The sequence below is a fragment of the Neopelma chrysocephalum genome, unplaced genomic scaffold, assembly GCF_003984885.1.
Source record: "Neopelma chrysocephalum unplaced genomic scaffold, ASM398488v2 Primary Assembly neopelma1_96, whole genome shotgun sequence".
Classification (NCBI taxonomy): domain Eukaryota; kingdom Metazoa; phylum Chordata; class Aves; order Passeriformes; family Pipridae; genus Neopelma; species Neopelma chrysocephalum.
In genome coordinates this window covers 1,192,844-1,208,378 of record NW_020897759.1, presented here as the reverse complement: position 1 = coordinate 1,208,378, position 15,535 = coordinate 1,192,844, and the positions used below count along the sequence as shown (strand labels likewise).

The 15,535-nt window shown below is 41.3% G+C and overlaps 1 long non-coding RNA gene across 1 annotated transcript in view; it reads left to right on the top strand.

Annotated features, from left to right (window-relative positions):
- Positions 1-7,462, top strand: part of LOC113972759 — a 53,912-nt gene extending 46,450 nt beyond the window's left edge. Inside the window, exons 5-6 of the long non-coding RNA XR_003535996.1 lie at positions 7,048-7,236; positions 7,334-7,462. This is a non-coding gene — a long non-coding RNA (uncharacterized LOC113972759). The remainder of the gene's footprint in view (positions 1-7,047; positions 7,237-7,333) is intronic.
- The last annotated feature ends 8,073 nt before the right edge of the window (positions 7,463-15,535 follow it).

Here is a 15,535-nt window from a genome sequence, read left to right as displayed (position 1 = left end):
TGAATGTTGAATGAGAGCTTGGTTGAGGATTTGGACTGTGTGATCTTGCAAGTTGATATTTTAAGAGATGTTATGCAGGAAGAATTTGCAACTTTTAGATGTAGTCCAAGTGCAAAGATGAGGAGGCATGTTAAATTTTTTCTGCAAATTCTTCATCAGAGCTCTACCTTTAAAGTCCCTTTAAATAATACCCCACAGATCTGGCCTGGTGTTGCTTTGGCTGAAGGTGAATTACCCTCTTGTGCTGTCAGGCCTGGTTCCTTTGACACAGCTGCTGGGTGTTACTCATATCACCAGTCTGCTCCCGGGGCTCCACCAGGAAGAACTAAATCAACTCTGAATGAGTTTCCCTTACCCTTAAGGAGAATCAAGGTTCACAGCAGGGAACCTACAGCTAGGTGAGTAATTTTTCTCTGTAAACAGGCCAGCACATATTGGCTGTCTGATGATGATGGGTGTGTGTCTTTGGTCAGAGTGCAAATGCCCTGAGAGAAGGGACTACAATGCAGCATTTTTGCTGCTGAAATCCGTCCTCTTGTTTCATCTTCAAAAGCAGCATATGCTTTACTTGTGTCCTTTTTTCCTTTTTCCAGGGGAGAAGGGGAAGGAGTATGAGTTGAGTGATTGTGGCAGACCATAAGATCTTTCCTAACTATGAAGGGCCACTGTCTGTCCCAATGGTCTATCACACACCACAGGGACACTGAGCTCTTACCTCAACCAAAGCATTTAGCCCATCATCACCCCTTCTAAACAGCTAAAGCAAAAGGAAGAAATGGAGGCATGCAGTGATTACAGAACTATTAAAGATTTTGTCAGGGGTCATGGCCAGCTTTCTATTTCCAGTGCCTGGCAGCAGCATGATGATGGTGTTCATTTACTGCCAGGTACGGAGGTCTTACCTTTGTTTCCTCATGGCTGTAGGAGAGAATGTCTGTCTTGGTCCCAGCATAAAGAGCAACTGTCATTTCTGCACCCTTGAGAGCAGAATTTCTCATTTCAATAATTAACTGTTGGCAAACCCACAAACCTGCAGCCTTTTTTCTGTCTCCTCCATGTAAACGACCAAACCATATGTGTTGGGGAAGGAGCATGTGGGAAGATGTGTATTGCTGCTGCTCCTCATCTCCATGTCAGCAGTGCTGCAGTTTAAATCAGCTGAGGATCTGCTACAATAGGCTGGCCATATGGAATTTGAGAAAAACACTGTACTGCCCATTTAGGCATTTTTTATTTGGTTTGTACTACATAGATTTTGAATTTGCACATTTCATGTTACTGCTTAAGAGCAACTGAAATGACCCTGGTTTGTTTGAATGCAGGAAAACACTGCACACATAACTGCTTTATTAGCTAAATTCAGCAGTCACTCACTACCTGCTTTTGTCCAAAAGAAAGGGGAAGAATTTATTCCTCTGGCTGTTTCAATTCTGCTTCGGTTTCTCTGCCAGATTTTGTTTTGGGATCTGCACGAACAAGTTCCTGATGGCAGAGAAGATAAATGGGAGACAGTTATCCTGACATAGGCAGTCTCTGGTAATGCCATGCTTCAGTGTCAGCTGTTGATGGTATCCAGGGATCAGAGACGGACAACTCTTGGCTTTCCAGTGAATAGGACGGATACGGATAAGCTGCAGTTCTGGCAATATCAGCATCTGCTGTTCTTTCTACTTGATTGTTTTTCCTTTTGTCTTTTAAAGTGTGGGTGCCTGTAACTACTGATCTTTCCTTAAACTTTCTTTTTCTCTTTTTTAGTTGGGAGTTTTCTCCTGTTTGCCTTCTTTTCAGGGCCATATACTTTCAAAACCTTTTTCTCAATGAATTGGATTTTGTGAACCAGAGGGATTGTTGACATCTGCTAATGTGTGAAAGCTATTATGATCTCTGATTGTGAATTTTGTCTGAATTGTGCTCATCAGGTAAGAAATCACTAAGTGTATGGGACCTATCTTAACTAAACAAAGACTCCTAAGTAGAAATTGTTCTCAATAATCAGGAGGTGCAGCCATGGAATGTAGCCTTTCTTATTGTAGCCGTGAATCTAAACTGATCAGCAGCTGAAATGAGACCCTTGTTCCCTTGTATTGAAATCTTCAATCGATTCTATACACTGGGCTTTTTACTGCACAAGCCAGCTTTGTGATTTCCCCGGTTACTTATTTCTCTTTTCAGGTGGTTCTCCTTTCTTTTTTTTCCTCCCTTCTCTTTTTTCTGTCCATCCCTCCCCTGTGTCCACATCTCACAGCACCGGAGGCTACAAGCTGAAGGCAGACATTGGGGCAGATATTGATGTGCATCAAAAAGGCAGGATGCAGTCCCGAAGCTTTTCACCATCTTCTTGCTTGGGTAACTCTTCAATTAATTTTCAGAAGTTATTTAACTCAAGGTGTAGTCCTGAAGCAATACAGCATGAAGTCATTAGTCATGAGCAGAATCCTGACATCCTTCTCATGCTGCAGATGATAAAGCTGCTTCTTGCTTAGAGAGCTGGAAGCTGCACTGACACTGTCAAAAACTGGCTGGTGTTTGTGCAACAAGAGGCAATGTACCTTTATTCCTCCAAGTGCCCGAGAAAACTTGCAAGACCCTTCTGTGGGGCTTATCTCTGCTTTCTTAGGAGTGGGAAAGGGGAGATTTGTAGTTCTTGTTGCTCTGGAATGCTCCCAAAGGATACAGCAGGTACTCTTCCAAAAAATACCGTGTCTGTGAGTGTCTTGACACTGCCTCTGAAATGAGTGTGGCAGAGGTCCCCCTGCCCTGCTACCATGGTGGCACAGGACAGCCTTTCAGAGCACTGTCACCCATGTCATGGAGGAGGTGGCTCAAATGAGTGCTGAGATCCCATACAGGGACTTGTGCTGTTTAAAACTCATAGTGCACAGGCCAAGTGCTGAGCAGTGCACTCTTACTGCCCCTGGTGTGTCCTAGAGCTTTCCTGAGCCTTCCAGAGTTGTCTTGGGTCCAGAATGTCTCTCTTTGCTATTTTTTGCATTTTTATCCACTCTCCTTCCCTAGAGCACTTCCTTGGAAGTGCTTATATCACGAAGGTCTATAAAGCCACTTGTGGTTTGTAAGTGCTCTGACTTTCTGCCAGTTCCCAAGGCTAGCTTTCTGCAGCCACTGGCTACTCCGTGTCTCAAGACAGGTAGGTGGTTTTTGAAAATGTTTGCAGAATTGAAGCTGCTTTTCCTTTATAGACAAATCAATATGTTTGCCCTTTTTTTAGGAAGTGGGAGTTACAGGTGTATTGCCCTTAGGTGTGCTGCAGTTTTTGCTTTATTTCCTGCTGAAGTGCTGTAATGAGGGATACAGTTATCATGATGGTTATTTGGAGGAACTAGGAAAATGGTAGATCTCAATTAATGACATCTGGTGCAGATTCCTTTTCTCCCCAGAGCCTTTTCAACAGCCTGATAGCACAGGGTAACTTTAAAGAGGGCAGGAGCTGCCTGAGGCTGCCAGAGAAGCATAAAAGAGATGTGAAAAGACTTAAGAATTAGTTTACTATATGCTTTTCTTATATAATCCCATCTTGACCCCTTTTTCCTTACATCACTATAGTTCATATCCAGACAAGTGCAGTATTTCTGAAGTCCAGGCTTCAGTTGCAAAAGAAATTAAGAGTAACAGAGACTGGCTGAAGGGAAAGTTTTAGAATGTTGCTAATAAAAATCATATAAGAGGAGGACTGAGAGACAGGAAAAATTTCTGTGTAACTATGAGCTCTCACCTGAAGCTGATGCTCCCTTGAGCTCAGTTAGGGCCAATGGTTTTGGGGTTTTTTTTGTTAGTCAGAAGTTTGCTAATAACCCAGCAGGGTTTTTGGTCTTTAATGCTTGTTTTAAAGGCAAGCAGTTAAAACTCATAGTCTTCCTTTAAAACATTATATTCTGTCCTTCCTTTGCCAGTAGCAGCAAAATAAATGCTTAGATAGAGGCATGTGCCACACACAGGACCTTTCAGACGGAGGAGGTGGTGAGTGCCAGAGATCACACAGCTGATGACTTTGTTATTGCTTCCAGTCACAATCTGTGGTTATGAAACAGCTACTTTGAGCTCAATTATGGAATCATTGGTAAAGCTGCAAAAGCTTATGTTTTAATACTCTTTTAATACCCTAAAGGTGGAAATTAAACCCCTGAAGTCAATTGGTCACAGCGGGGGGGTGGTTCTTTAATCCCTGCTGTCCCGTCTTCTGTTAGTTCTGCCTAAAATCCCATGGCTGAGCAAATAAATACACAAGCATTTTTCACATGATACCTTTCCTGCTTGGCCCTGGGCTCACAGTTCACTGGCATTTTGTAATTAATTAATAATACATAGACTGCTTCTTATAGGTTCCACTCGAATTCACCCATGTGCTAAGTACACCACAGGTATCATATAAAATTTGTTCATGTGGGTCAAGAAACTAACACTCCAGATAGGTGCTAAGTGAGCTTTTTCAGAATCTTGTTGGATGCAACTAGTTTGAAAACGGTTCTGAAAATCCCATTAGCACTTACTCATCTCTTTCACACTTAGTCACTGTTTAAAATGTCCCCTATGGGCCATCATTTACACTTGTAAGTCACCTGACCATACATCTGCAGGGTTAGCACTATAGGATGAGAGCAGATGAATAAAGACTGCAAATATTCAATAATTTCTAATTACAGGTGATAGCGAGATCATTACAAGGTTTTTTGAATTCATGTTTGGAGGACTTAATTTTTCAATATTTTGTTATTCCATCAGTTAAGAATCTCTGGAGGAAAAATTGCCCTTGATGTAAGATTAATTGATATAGTGCTTCATCCTTTCACCTACTTTTGGACTGTTCCTTCAGAAGCATGAGAGGAAAACCCCTTGTGACTTCAGTGGAGCCAGAGTTTAATCTTTGTTACAGGGAGCAACTTTATGATTGGGCCGAATATCCATGGTAACTAATGTGTGCTGTTGCAATTTCTGACATTTATTCATCCAAAACACAACACTGATAATAGAAAACAAAACTTTAATTTTCAATTCTGATCCTTTAAATTATGCTGATACAACATCTTCTGGGAACATTTATGGAGTGTAATTTAATAATGATATTTTTTCCACATACAGATTGCACAATAGATAAATTAAAATTGAAGCATTAAGGTGAAGATGTCTTTACCATAATACTGAAATGATTGTGCAATATTTACAATTACTTTATTTTTTTCCCAAATAACACTGGTGGCACCTAGAGTTTTGTTTATCAATTTCAGTTCTATATTATTCATAAGATGAGAGAAATGCATAATTTAATAATATATTCTCTCATGCTCTGTTTTCCAATTTCCTGACTTAATCCCTATGAAACCCTATTACCTGTGCTCTCAATAAGTATTTATTTCACATTCACTTTATTTTGGTCTTTGTCCTAGTTGCAAAGGTTCCCATAGCAGCACATGTAAAACCAGGATATGACAAATGGGGTGCCATATCTGTCACTTAGGTGCCTGGAGTTAAAATGCCAACTCCACAGCTGGGGTAGCAAGGTTAGATCTGCATTGGGTAGCACTGCAAAAGTGCACTTGAAGTCAAAAGCCACCACATCTTCCTGCAAAAGGGCTGTAGCAACCTTCTATCGAGTCACAGGTGTCACTAGATTAAGGAAAGCTGAGCCTCAAATTAGTGTCAATCACCAAATCCTCTATTTCACTACTTGTGAAAATCAAGGCTTCTCTTGCTCCTGCTTTCTGCATGGGTGGCACCACGAGGTTCTGGCCTTAAGATACAAGGAAAGATGAAGTCACAAAAACTGCACCAGTGGAGATGTAGGTTGGATATCGGGAAAATTTCTTTACCACAAGGGTGGTCAAGCACTGGAACAGGCTGTCCAGGAAAGTGGTGGGGTCTCCATCTCTGGAGGGATTTAAAGGACGTGTAGGTGTGGTGCGGTTTAGCAGTAGGTTAATAATTGGACTTGATGATCTTAAAGAGTCTTTTTCAACATAAATGGTTCTATGAGACTGTGAAAAGGAGCCTGAAGTAATGAAAAATTTTTTCTTGGCCACATTTCCTGGTGTCCCATGTTCTTGGAGTCATCTGTGCTCTTCTCGTATGCTGTTTTGGGAGACTCTTGAGTGTGACAGAGATACATTCATGGAAGAACTATGTTGAAGGTGTGTGTCATTCTGAGGGTCTTTGGGTACTTCTGAAGAGAAGCTGGATCTGGCATAACTGTTGTCTAAAATAAGTGGAGCATTCGCCAGGATCTCACCTAAGCCTTCCACCGTGCACCAGCAGAAGTTATTAGGGAATGACATCTCTCCTTTCTGTTGCTGTTAAGACACCCATTCATTATTTTGTGATGCCAAGTGTAAATGGAACATGCCAAGGCTGAAGTCTAAAAGATCTTTTTTTTTTGGCTTTGGTTTCTGCAGAATGGACACACAGCAATCCCTCTAATACTGTTATTGCACAGAATTGTGTTTAAAATTGCTTCAGCATTCTCTGAATCAGTAATATGAAAGAAACAAAGTGCAAAACTGTCATTTTCTGACAATACAGATACAATTGGAAGCTGTGGGCTCACTTGCAGGTCTTGTAGGGATGGATGTAACAAAGTGACATGTTTCCATTTCAGTCTTCCCAGCCCTTAACATAGTCCAGTGGCCATTGTTACAGCGTGTTTTCCTCTTTATATTTTACCTTCTTTCTTTAATGGCTGTACTGTTTACTTCAGGACAAGAGTATGGACTTTAAACTTGTTTTCATTATTTGATTTTCTGCGGTGCACAAGAATAAAATATGAATGTAGAAAAGGTGCCCAATAATTTGATGGAAGCTTGGTCCCAGAACTCTCCCTCCTTGTCCTGTGGTCTCTTTCCCCAATGTGCACCTGGGCCAGAGCTAATCCCACTCTCTGGAAAGGAGAGTAGGAAAACACTGAGCTGAGATGCTGCTTGGAGCAATTATGAAGCAGCTGCGCACAGGTTCCCTGTCAGAAATCCCTCCTGGCAGTGAGTTGGATACAGAGGTGAGAGCAATTCTAGGGCTCAAGTGTGACTGTTCTCTTCTTTCACTCAGGTAGGAGCTCTGTGGCCTTTCTCTCGCCCAGCATGGAGGGAATATGTGTTTAAACGAGATTCTGGGAGTCCGTGGACTTTCAGTTGAGAATGGAGGTGATGAATGCCTTCCTTACTTCAATTTTATTGCACAGAAAAACATTTTATGCTTGAGTTTTCTGGCACCAGTTCCCGTGACTTTTGAGAATGGGTAATAACTCATTCTAGAGCTTATTTAAGGCTGATGAAAGTGCTGGATTTTAAAGAAATTTCCCATTGTCACGCTGTTCCTTTATTGTCTGTTGTAGGGTTGTGCATTGATCTGAAGGACACTGGCTGCCCTTGGTTATGGTGTTTGAACTGAACTCTGCATTGTTGTGGAGTAATAGTATGTGAAAATTGACTACTCATTTTAGAATAATAAACTGGGGCTGAGATCTTGGATCTCTTGAAATGAACGTGTGGCTTGTCATTGACTTCACTGGGGACACGATTTCTTCATTTTACCAGGGGGTATTTGGCATAGACACGTTGTTAAAATGAAAAACAAAGTTTGATGTAATTAAAGTAACTTGGAGTGCTGAGATCTACTGAGAGATGGCTCTTCCTGTCTTAGGGTGAATTAAAGTGGATTTCTATTGTTTCAAACTAAGCAAGTGCCTTTTTGTCCAAGTCTTGTAAGTATTGGGCTTGCTCCAAGTTTGCTGTGACTGGTGATTCTTCTCATCTTCAGTGCTAACTGGTTTAAAAAATGATATGATTTTATTGTGCCTATTTGCATCATCTAAGGAAATGGCTGACAACATTTGGCAAAGGTGGGATTTTTTTTCTCCTTATGAATAATTTAAATTCCTTAATTGAAGCACTGGGGTTTTTTTTTGAGGCAGGTAAATCGGCTCCTCGAGGAAGAATGGTACTGCTTGTGTAGTATGCCATCATTAAAGTGTTCTCTAGGCCTGCCATTTAAATTTGGAAGGAAATCCATTCCCTAAAGGAATAAAAAGGGCAGGATTGGTGGCCAGAAAGTCAGGGTGAGTTAGTCACCAGAAAAATCTTTTATTCATGAAATTAATAAATAAGGGAGAACTGCAAAAGACATGCTGCTGGGTTTTGTCAGAAAAATGAAATAAAAGGAATTGCAAAGCTGGCTTCCTGACAAAACGTCACTTCCAGTTTAAAGCATAGTTTAAAATCAAATGCAAAAACTGCTAATCAGTTTTGTCCTCTTTGAGTTTGTTTGTGTCTTCTGTGGGTATTTTTAGATCTGAAGGCTTCCTTTATCAAGAACATCCATGGGGAGCTCTGTTCCTTGCAGAAAGCTTGGCCTACAGAATCCTCTTAATTTGAAGCTGGTATCCTGCCACTTTCCCTGTCTTGCTGCAGCAGCCCCAGTACTTGTGGTGTCCCAAACAAATAGGAATTTGGACAGGAAGGATCCTTTGGAGTCTCAGACAGCCCTACTTCTCCCTCTCCTTTATTAAATACTCTTTGTAGTGATGAAATTTGTGCCTTTTGGCTTTACAAACTGAACTGTCAAAAGAAAAGTCTGCAGTTTTAAACAAACCTCAGCCTCGAATGTGACAGCTTATTTTTTGTTGTTCATTTTTTGTCTTTGCCTAAAAAGCATCTCTCTTGATATTACACATTTTTAATCCCTGTCACCTGAGCAAGCTCCTTCTGAGAAGCAGTTGAAGGGAAAAAACCAAAAAGATCTTTTCTTGTGGAAGCATCCAGAAAAAACACTCCTCTTTTTTCTTTTTCCTGCTTAAAAAACCCACCCAACTTTAACCATTAAAATCAGTAAATGTTTTGTTATGGGATTGCTTTCAAAGCAGTTCCCTAGGATGGAAGACTTCTAGGAGCCTGTGAAGTGTCCCTCTTGGGCTCAGGGACACAGGGACTCGTGCAGTAAGAAGCAATCCTTGCACTCCCAGACAGAATGGAAATGAGTACAGTTTGTTCTCCTGGTGCTTCAGGAGAGCCCTTTGAGAGAATCAGAGGATCTGGTAGCATTCACTCAAGTGTCCAGACTCTGACTTTCCTTTCATGTGAGACAGGAGTGACTCTGTTACCTAATTCCTGTCACGTAAAGTCATTTTCAGGAAGGAAAGAATCAAACCTAGAGTCTATAAAACATGACACATCTGTGGGTTCATAGATTTGTACTTGGAAGGAAGCTTTAATACTTTTCAGTAACATCCCTGACTCTCTTTATTTTTCATTATTTCACAGTACAATTCTTGTAATTTTTTTTTTAGGATACGTATACCATAGGTTTGTTGGCATAAAAGTAGTTCATAAATGTCATATATGGTATGCATAATGTTAAATTGATGTTTATTCCGTGCTTCCAGTCTTACCTTAAAGATTTGAAAAGAGAAAAATAAATTTTACAATTACAGTTTTATCCACTAGACAGTGCCACCAGTGTAGCATATGACCTCCTAACTAAATTACTCTGAATCAGCTTCACTTGAATTTAACATTATAATCTCTGCTTCTGTTTTGGAAATACAGCAGGCAGTGAATCTGCTCTGGTCTGTGTTCGCTAAGCATCTACCCAGGCTCCAGCCTGTGCTCGTAATGGCTTGATTTTCTTCTTGTAGCAGTTTGACCAGATGTAATTACTGTGCCTTCAAAAGATTGTCTCCTCATTTTACATGAATTAGACCTAAAAATATCATTTAAGATAGCTAGAATCCAAATGCAGTACCACTGTGTAATTAACATATCTCTGTATTCCTGCAGAAAGGATTGTGTTCAGAATGAATTTCTATTATGTTCCTGTTATCACAGCAGTCAAGGTGAAATGCCACCTGCGTTATCCCTTGCAGTCACAGAGTAGATAAGCTGTATTTTATTGTCACAGTGTGAATCAGTTTTGCAGTCTGACCTGTTGTAAGCAAGTTCTGCCAGTGGTATCTTGCCAGGGGACCACTCATCTGGGGAGGGACTGGTTGTGTGTCTAATCTCAGATCCTGCCTCTGGCTGCCTTTCAGCTGTGAGACCTGGGCCAGGAGTTGGACTTCGATGATCCCTGTGGGTCCCTTTCAGCTCAGGATATTCTAGGACTCTATGACTGTGGATTCTTTGATTCTTTGAGCAGCTTAGATTTATTCACCACCAGTCTGCATGAACTTTGATTGTTTTTGCTTCATACAGCAGCAATGTTAAACACTGGAACGGGAGCTTAGCAAAGATTTTTTGATTTCTTTTCTTTCTTCCCACTCATTTTTTCCCTCACAGAGTCCAAGAAAGTTTTAGATTTGTGGAAAAGTGCACAGTCTTTTATCTGATCTTTCTCTCTTCAGAGACCTCTTGTGCAACGGCCTTGAAGCCAAGACCTCCCCTACCTCTGCTTCCTTCTGTCAAGTCTCCTTAACAAGGATGGAGTGGCTGACTTGGGTTTGGAAAAACTCTCCTTGGTTGGCTGAGGCCCTCGAGCTGCTTCCCTCAAGGTTACATGACTAGAATCAGCCTGTGTAGCTCTATCTTCCTATGTAAGCTTCTGTAGAAAAAAAAAGTCATTCAAAGGCAACAGAGCTTTCTGGCAGAAATCCCCTTGTTCAGCTAGCTGGGAGTCTTTTGGGCTCAGTGGCCTTGAATTCCTTTTTTGCAAAAAAGGCAAACTTTTTCCTTATTTCTAATGGCTCCTGCCACATAATGGATGACCTAGTCCTTTCACTCTAAGTGATGGAGCTGATATTCCCCGTTATGTATTCCCTGTAGCTGTTATATATTCCCTGAATTTTCAGATGTTACATGGGGCAAAAAAATTGATAAATAGGACCTGACCCTTCTTTCTGTTGGCTTTTCTGGAGGCAGCTCACTTCCCCTGCTAATAAATTGATGACTGATTATGTGCTCCCTTTGTTATATCTGATGAGACTGATAAATAGCAAACACTGCAAAAGCAGCTAGTGCTTCCAGTGTTATATTGCCCAGGGGCTGCATCCCAAGTTTGGTTTTTCTTCACTGGAGTTGGAAGGCATGGAGAGAGAGGGAAATAGAGGGTAGGTATGGTGGTGGCAGTGTTGCTGTGTGTTCTGACATTCATCAGCACTTCCTTCTGTTTACTCCTGCATCAGATGAAAAGTCAAGAGGGTTTGTAACAACTAGAGCCTTTGGCACTTCCTTTGTGCTATCTTCTTTCCTCTTCCCAGTTTCAGAGACCTGGTGGTTAGAGAGAGTTTCTTGAGGATAAGCTCTGAGTTGTTGATGTGATTGCCAGCTTTCCTTTTGCCTTCCCTGTCTTAGTGATGGAAAAGGCTGGTGGATGTGTGTGCACTCAAAATTTAAGACTTCCTAAAATGCCAGTGAGCAGGTGGTAGCATTTGGCTTTGTTGTGTTCTGAGATTTGGTTTTTGAGAAAAAGGTGCTTTGCAAAGTGTCTCAAATGTCTCAGATTTCAATACTTTTATGCCTAAGAAATGCCCAAATGTAGTTTCTTAACACTCTCAAATTAACTAACCTACTACTAACTCAACTGCTAACCAAGCCAATGTCTTCTTACAGGTCAAACCTGTGTTTATACTGCAAAGGTGTGAAATAGAGGGAGAACATAGCTGGCAAGTCAATATACATTTATTTACAAATATGACATAAAATTTGGATTTTTGATAGGAAATCATCTGCGACTTCAGCAATGTTTGAAGAAATGTTATGGCTGATCATAAATGAGAAGGACATTCATTGTGAAAGACACCTTTCCAGTCAACCTCCACTCTACTGGTTTTCTACAGATCTCTGCTTCCAAAGTGCTGAAACAGAGCTCATGATTCCTCCACTGTGAGTCGCCTTATTCCTCTATAATTAAGGTGAAATATCAGTTTAATAAAGTGAATGTAATGACTGAGTTTGAGCCCTGTGTTAACGGGGAAAGTTACTGACATTTTTTTCTCTAGATTTGCATACAAGAGCCGTTGTCTGAAGAACATATGTCTGTTTTCAGACTTAGTCCTAATTTCATCAAACTGGGCTTCATGCCGTATTCTTCCTATTATTATTTCATACAGGAGATCAAACTTGAGAAATATTCCTGCTGAAATTTTTAAGTTTCACACTTCAAATTCAGGAAAAAACTACCTCATTGAAAATAATTTTTCAACATTTTAATTAAGCATATTTGTTACTTTAATAAGCAGTTGAACTTAGTTAACTTTTTGATTGGCATTCAGTAAGTTCCCCTGAGTGTGATATGGGCTCAGCTGAGTAAAGAGCAGCCTTTTTAATTAGTTTTCCTTGGGGCGTGGCTTTGTGTTTGCTTATCGCTGTGTTGTTAGTACTGTTAATGATTTGGTGGCAGCAGCTGCAGGTAAGGGTGCACGGAAGGTGATTGTGCCTCCTTCACCCCTCCAGGATCTGGATTAAAATAGCTCTTTTTCACAGCAGGGACAAATAGTAGCAGAGAGATAGTGTTGAAGAGCACAAAGAGTTTTCTGCCTTCCAAGTCTGCCACTGTACCTGACCTGCTGGACACAGTCTCTTCATTAGTTGGTCTGTGTGAGAGAGATTAAGAGCTGCTCCAGAAAGCCAGTTTCAAAAAAAAAAAAACAAACCAGCTCATACTCTACTCCCATAGAAAATTTTCAATACAAAAAAATGTTATGTTAGAAGTGGAGCTTCAGAAGTTAATTGCTGAAATTTCTTTCTAATGCCAATACCAGTCACTAAAAATGTTGAGAAAAAAATCAGCCATCACATTTTACCAGTTTAGTCTAGATCCAGTAACTATTTAACACTTTAAGTAGTGCAACAGCACATAAAGTGTTCAGCAACTAAAACAGAAATGATAGTTCATCAGAAATTATCCAGTGAGAATGTTTTCAGGTTTAATCACTCTGCTGTTTCACCAGTTCATGTTGTAAGCACCTTTGGAAATGCCATACAGTTATTAGCCTAGTATGGAAATGTTCTTAGACATTCAAGTTAGTCAAGAAGGCATGAAAAAAAATAGTCCACGGAAGACTAGGCCTTGCTGAGTAAACCATAAAACTGAATGCACATTACTTCTGCAGAACCTCCTCTGCTCTTAAATGTCCCATTTCCAAATCCAAGAAGGATGGGAAGTGAAAGGATTAGATAAACACAGTATGTCTTTGTTTTCATGTCACTACGTCCTACGGTTCAGATCTTCAAAGTCCAGCACCATTGTTCCTGACAGGGTGGCCCTTTCAGCAGCAAGGGAAATGCCAGGAAGTAACATCAGCAAAGCTCACAGAAGTGCAAAAGCACTTTAACGAAGGCAAATACTTTGTATGTGTCATTCCCTTTTTACCCAAATGTAAATTAAGTGTTCACTTCACATTGTTGGTACTTCATGCATCTCACATTAGTATGTAGAAGTGGAAGCTAAGCTAGTCCATTACAGTGATTCATATTCTGTCTAAGGAACAAACATTTTCTGATGGGACTGGGGACTGAAGCATATTAATGCTGTTGAAATTTTCTAGCTTCCAAAACAGACAGAAAAAAAAATTGTTACAAGGAATACAACTAGAAAAGCTAATATTGCTATCTGTGCAGGTACAGTGAAAAGGCAAGTGGTCTCCATCTGTATTGCCTGGCATTGTGTGCTGTCTGGTTTTTATCAGCTGAGCTGTGCAAGCACATCAGAGCAGGAGGTGCTGGCTCTCCTTGATGTGCTGCTTCCCTGACCTGGTTCCTGGGGGCAGGAAGGGGGGATCATTCGGTCATGCTGTCCACTGAACTCAAAGTAGCAGTGAGATTTTTAATTCCTCTGTCATTAGAAGATCCTCTTACACCTTTGAGAGGATTAACAGAAAGTGGTGGTGACATTTGGGGCAAGTTTCAGGAATATGTTTGCCTGGCAATGAGAAGTGGGTGGGGAGAATTCAGCTCTAACAGCTGGTCTGCAAACACGTATTTTCCCACACCACGCTCTGCTGTGGCTCACAGCCCTCCTCCCATCAGATCAGTACTGTCCACCCCAAATGATTTAATAGCATTTCCTCTTTAAATAACAGTAATTAGTTATGGTTTCCTAGAGACTCAGAGGAACACAAGTGAACATTTTTTCTGTGCGTTGTTGCTTATTTTTTCTGAGTCTGCTGCACTGAGTAGCTGTGCCTAGTGAAAAGGCTCTTGCAATGTATCAGGGAGACAAATGTATTTCATTTGTGATTTCAGTGATTTCCATATATGAGAGTATCCTTAGAGATGTCTGTGCATGAAATGAATGCAGTTGCTTAGGTTGTTGCCTAAAAGAACAAGCATACAGGAATTAAATATGCCACTAAGATGCTCTCATTTTCTGCCTATTCTCACTGATGCAAACCTCCATCTGTCTGCCCAGCCCTGAACCCTCACTCTCATTTACCACGAACACCTCTCCTCCACCTTCTGCCAAACACTTGCTCTTTCCACATTCTGACACCACTACAAACTGCAGGCTCTCTGTGAGGACACCCCAAACCATTGCTCCCTCCCACGCCAGCCTCTAGCTTAATTCCCAGATCTGCCACGTGTGGGTGAAGAAGTGAATACAAGCAGAGAAAGGTTAAGTCACCTTGAGCTACAGTGATTTTGTATTTTTCAGTGCCACTGCCTGAGAGGTGTAGAAGAGTGTAGAGGTGGACCAATGCAGAAAGAATCAGTATCCAGGTGACTTGAACTATGTCCAGGAGGTTCCTGTTGGCAAATTTAATACAGTTTTCTGAAATGACCTGAGAATCTGACCTGCCATTTTTTGTGAAGTACTTTGTACCCTGTTCCAGAAATACTTTTTTGTAAAGTATTTTGCCTTGAATCCTCAAAGGGTGTCTGAAAGCACCCCAAAGACAACAGGAACTCAGACAATGACTTTCATCTATGTCCTTCTGCTTCCTATGATCTATTCTTGGGTCAGACTATGCCTTATTCAAGCAGGTACGATATATATCACTAAGTGTATGATATAAGGAGTGAACGATTCTCTTTATGCTGTTGTTCCCCGTGTGTTGCTCCTGACATGTGGCTATGACTGAATTTGCTACTCTGACAAAGGAGGATGCAGTGGGGTAAGGATGCAAGGATCCCATTATTCCTCTCTCTGTCTCTCCCCTCCTGCCTGCTCTGTCAGATTTGCTTGGGTGCAGTGGGGAGGACCCAAAGAGCTGGGCAGTGCTTCTCCAGTGCAGGCAGCAGTTCCAGGTCTGAGTGCTGTCATTCTGCGTGGTCAGTGTAGCAACAGAGCCACAATACAGGTGTGCAGGGCAGCAAGTGCCACCACTGGGACTGTATGGCAGCAGTGTTCAGCCGGGAATGTGCACAGGTTTTGTATCTGTGGGAATTTTATGCCTTCTTTTCATACAGCTGGTGCTGGAGAGCAGATGGCAGCTTGGTGTGGGCTTTGGTGTGTCTCAGAGGCAGTTCCTTTTGGTCCTTTGCAGAGGTGGCCCCAGTGGTGCTAAAGCAGCATGTTTGGGTTCCTGCACTGGGTTTTGCCCATGTCCCTTCTCACATAGCTGGGAATTTGTTATGTTTTAACCTTGAACCTGAAAACTTTTTTC